Source organism: Lactuca sativa, chromosome 4 (genome assembly GCF_002870075.4).
Source record: "Lactuca sativa cultivar Salinas chromosome 4, Lsat_Salinas_v11, whole genome shotgun sequence".
NCBI classification, from domain to species: Eukaryota; Viridiplantae; Streptophyta; class Magnoliopsida; order Asterales; family Asteraceae; genus Lactuca; species Lactuca sativa.
Genome location: NC_056626.2, coordinates 95,576,596 through 95,582,129, shown reverse-complemented (window position 1 = coordinate 95,582,129; position 5,534 = coordinate 95,576,596). Strand labels below are relative to the sequence as shown.

Below are 5,534 nucleotides of genomic sequence, written 5' to 3'. Positions count from 1 at the left end.
AAATACCCTTTTACGACGCGCAAGCCACGACACTCATTGATTTATGTTACGCAAACGGGAGTGATATTAAAAAAGTGTCATCTCTTCAAAAAATTTAAGGATTTAGGTCATGCATTATTGCGTGCCCTTAAATTAGTGTCTAATGTAAAAAAAATAAAAACACGGGGGGCACTTTATCTAAAATGTGCGTCCTCTGTGAATATCGTTTTATAATTTTTACTCAAAACGCGTGTTCTTAAAATTCTAAAATTTTTCAATACCCCGCTTCAAATCCCCCCTCATTCTCTTCTTCCCTTCTCTCTGCAAACCCTGATCACGTTTTCATCAGTCAACCTTCGTTTTCATCGATCCATACAAGTAGAAAATAGCTCAGAAATGGTAGTAATTCGAAGAGTCAATCTAGGCTCATAGGGTTTATTGGTATTTTCTCCTCTACATCTCAACCCACCACAACCTGCATTATGTCGATCTCTTCTCTCTGTAAACTCTAATCAGTTAAGTTATAGGTGCTCATGCTTCACGTTCCTCTGATAAAACCTTAACTGGAAAAACCATTCCTCTCTAGGTCAAAACCATCCCTCTACGGGTAATTGCTTCTCTGAAGGTGGCCATAGCCAATTTTGCATTGGAGGCACTTCTTCTGCTATCGATACTCATGGTTCTAAGGATGTCGCAGACCGTTTTCTCAAATCTCATGGCTACCATGGGCTCTTCCGTCAGATCGAGGTGCTTTCTCCCTTTCTCTCTCTCTCTCTCTCTCTCTCTCTCGTGTATAATTTTCTTACCAGAACATTCGTTTATTTTAATTGTATAGTTTGTATTTACTGATTTCGATGAATTTCTTTATTCCTATTTTCAAATCAAAGTTGCATTCAATCTACAATAAAGAAAGCGAAGCTCCACTTCAAGCTAGCCTTTGGGGGAAATGTTAACAAAACATTTGATTAGTTTGAGTTACAGGACATGGACACTTCATTTTCTTCAACTAGCAGTCTGGATACACATACAGAGTTGTCCTTGAGTGTTGTCCAGTCAAGAAAAAAATCTAATGAGGGCTCATGTTGTTTCTTTTGCCTTCGATGGTGAAGAGGTTTGGTTGAATTCTACTAGTTTTGAATCTATTGAATCTATTAACATGGTGGGTTTGCATCCAAATCAGGTGTCTATGATTCTGTTTCTTCTGAAAATTAGATTTATTTTTTGGCCATGGACCTATATATAATTTGGTTTATTGGTTTCTTTTTGGGTGTCCAGACTGAGTTCATATGTGGTGATCAAAATGGGAATATCCGTGTAAGGTACTAGACTGCAAACTCTTGTAGCTGTGAGCTGGTGTGATTTTGTTTTTAATTTTCAGCATTTATACATTGATTAAGCTGTATGGGTTTAAAGTTTGAACTAAACCCATGTGCCAGAGGTTGATACAACAATGAGATCATTGACAGTGATGTGGGATGGAAGCTTGGTAGTTGCTGCAAACAACAAAGGAACTTGTTATGTCTGGAGGCTCTTACGTGGGACACATGTAAATTCAGTATATATTCTCTTTTTTCAACTAATATTGTTTCTTTTTTACTTAATTTGATCTCATGATCTGTGTTATTTACTACAGACAGTGACCACTTTCGAGCCATGCACAAGCTACAGGCTCAGGATGGTTATATCCTTAATTGTCTCTTATCACCCGAGTTTTGTGAACCTCAGCGGTTACACTTCAGACTTGTTTTTCATTCATTTTGGCTTTATGTTGGTTTGGGTGGATTTTGGACTTGCTGATTGATTGTTGAAATAGGTATTTGGCAATTGCATCCTCTGATAGTAAAGTCAAGATATGGAATGTAGATGGTTTTACTTTGAAGAAAACACTAGTTGGTATGTTTATGTTATATTTTTGCATTACTATATACATACCTACATGTCTTAAACAAATGTTGCATGCTTTTTTTAATTAATATAATAGTAATAATATGATATGTGTGTTTCAGAGCACCAACGATGGGTATGGAATTGGGTGTTTTCTGTAGATGGTGCTTATCTCATTACAGGTGTACATTTGATAAAATTTCCCTCTTTTTGATATAATAATAATAATAATGATTAAAAGTAACACACCTCAAGTCCTCAACTACCCTTATTGATGGTTTGTTTCAGCTTCCTCTGATACAACAGCAAGGCTTTGGTCATTGTCAACTGGTGAAGATATTAGAGTGTATCAGGGACATCAGTTCATGTTCATGCCAAATGGGACTTTTTTTGGTCTAGCCAAAAAAAAACCGACTCACTAAAAAAAGATAATCATTTTTATACTAAAAGAAAGCAAACGGTACTTTTTTACGCAAATATCATTTTATATTGAATTCTTGTAGAACCTTTACCTCTGCATACAACCACAATTTCAGAAAAAAATACACTCTTAAATTAGTTGATAAACACATGTTATGACAAGCCACCAAGCCTTTGTCAACCTTCCTAAAATATATAACATAAGTAGATATATTTACACTTCTTACATTATTTTTTGTTGTAATCCACATGTTACAACAATTCTTGCATATTCATCTTTTTTTGGGACCTAATCTTTATGTTTCTCCTCAGAGATGGGCACACGATTGACAATGATGTCCTGATTGTTACCGAAACTCTACATAAGAGAGATGTTCACGAAATATTGGAGAAATTTCACCCTTTAGGGATGTTTGATAGGTAACCTACCCTTAAAAGTCATTTTCTTGATTTTTTTCTTATTGTAATATTTTTATTTTTTATTTTTCTTAAGTATTGCCATCCTAACAGTTTTCTCAGAATATGCATGACCTCTATAAACCAATACATGTGGATACACCACTTGCTGCATACTTTTCAGAGTACATTACATCAGAGCATTTGGATGAAATGCATATTGAGATTATGATAAATACCCTTTACACGTAATATCTTGAAGATGTCTACCAGTGTTTCCAGGTAAGCATGTACTCGTTATTTTTAAATTTACAAATATCATTTTATATTTTTAGTTCAAAAAAGAATTTTGGAACAGAACTAGGTGGTGCCACTGCAGAAATAATGTCTGACATTTTAGCCTTTGAGGCTAATAAAAGAGCTTTTAATATCACCATAAACAGGTACTTCCATTTCTTTTAGTCCGACTTTGACACCGTTAATTGATGGATGCTAATTGACAAATTTTCTCTCCATTAATTCGCTATTTTTTGAGCTTTTGAGCTTCATTTTTTGTTTTGTCCACCTTGAAAATCTTCTTTTTCTATCCTGCTGTAGGGCTTCAATTTGCCTAGTTTGAGTGGCAATTTTTTTTCAAATTTGCAAGCATGATTTGACAAATTTCCAAACCAAACTAGTATTGTTCTGCCATGTTGACATTTTGGTTCTATTTGGATTTTCTTTTTACAATTCTTACAAAAAGAAATAACATCTAGTCCTTATTGTTCAAAAAACAAACATTTAACCTTACCACACATGTACATTTCAGGGGCTCGATGATATTTAATAATAAAAGAAGCTACAATCCATAAGGGTAATGCCCTCATGCCATCTCTTGTATTTATATGTACTATGGAGTTTCATGAAGCGATGCTATAAGAACCAAAATTGGTCTTCCTTGTCTGCCATGCCATCGTATCAGAACCCAATTGATGTCATTTATTTAAGAATGATAAAAATGATTAAAATATTATGTAACATGCATAAATTTCTATTATTTTCATTTTATGACTGTCATTCAGTCTAAAAGATTCCAACTACCCATTTAATGTCATTCAACACTTTACCCATTTAATAAGGGAAAAAGACGAAACTACCCATAAATTAGTCCAAGAATCAAAGCTGAAATTAAGTATATTCTTCATTTATATGTATGGAACATGCTTATAATTGCTGGCAATGAGGAACTCTAAGGGCAGGAAAAGTCGTTGCCATTAAAGGACATCAGATTATTGATTTTTATCTTGAGGCAAGTATTTGTTAACATTTTAGGTGATATTTTTCTGCATTTTAGCTCATTTTCTACTAATTTAATTCATGGATGTTTTTTTTCTCTGGTCTTTGTGGTAGATACTTTGGATAAACCCGGTGGCACTAATAAAGTTTACTAAAGATAATATTTCTTGAAAGAAACATCATGTAGAATTTGCTCAATACAGGGTTAGTGTTGTGGCTTCTGAAAACACGAATTCCATAGTCGGTCAAAAAAGACCAATAGTGGTCAAATGAATACTTTAAGCTGGATAAACTCACACTCTCCCATAAAAGGTAAACTTTGTTTTATTTTATTTTTTAATAAGTTTTCAACAACTTAACGAGATGGTGTATTACTATTTTACCCTTCAATTTATACTTTTTGTTATTTAATCTTAATATTTGCAATTTTTTCGTCCAAAACAGAGTTTGTTTTTTATTGTTTGTACCTATTTTGAGTTTTCATTTCTCGGTCTTCAACTTAACAGCCCAATTGTCAAATATTTTGTGAAAATGACTATTTTACCCTTAAATTTATATTTCTTTTATCTTTTATCTGTAATGGTAAGTTTTAACCATTAGCTCTTCACTGAACCCTATGGCATTTCATTGTTTCAGCAGAGAGTGCAAAACAAATTGTTGGTGGTATATATCAGTCAATTGCTTTGAGATGATAAGGTATTTAAGGATTTTTACATTTAAGGAGCATTTGCATCATTATTCTTATCTAAGTCACAAGGTAATATTCAACCCAACTTTTAATCCTTTTCTTATTAAGACATTGTACTTTGAAAAATCTACCCCTAATTATGGTATTTAATCTACTAGATTTTTCAAAGTGCAATGTTGTAGTGGAAATAATTGGAAGTAGAATGCTATATGAGGAAGTATGAATATAATGTGGCGAATTTAATGGTTTTGGAGGTTTATCTTATATGAGGAAGTATGTTCTTTTTAAAAGTTGTCCTTCCATTTTTTGTAGCTATCTCATCATCAGGTGGAACTTTATCATCTGTGGAGGTGTATATATTATGACATTTTTTAAAACTTGTCTTACACTGTAATAATCCATCTTCACACTTATTTTGTAGTTATGTTTTTTTGCAGGAAATATAGATATTGTGAGCAAGTTCATAGATTTAGAGTCCTTGAGTGGTGTTATTAAGGAAGAGTGGAGACAAGTGAGGCACACATTTAAAAAAATCAGCACATATCTTGTTTACAGTGAGACACACATTAGGTTATTAGAACTATTAGTTTGTAAATTTCTATTACAACTTCTATTGATTTGTTTTATATTTCCATGGAACAATTATTTGTATGCCATTAAATTTTATGCAATGGATTGTATTTTTTGCATATGATATTTTATTTTCTATTATGAGACATTAAATGCAAATTTAATTTGAAAAATTAGTAAATCTATAAATAATATTTTTTTAAACATTTAAAATTACGATACGCAAAAATGTGTGTCATCTTCGTTTATGACATGGCCTTTCTTGACAAGGGCTTTAATGATACGCAATGCGAGTCGTAAATGCGTGTTGTAAGGTTACGAC

The 5,534-nt window shown here is 32.9% G+C and overlaps 1 pseudogene; it reads left to right on the top strand.

The window, feature by feature from the left end:
- Nucleotides 1–1,048: 1,048 nt before the first annotated feature.
- Nucleotides 1,049–4,227, top strand: LOC128133472 (target of rapamycin complex subunit LST8-like; annotated as a pseudogene).
- The last annotated feature ends 1,307 nt before the right edge of the window (nucleotides 4,228–5,534 follow it).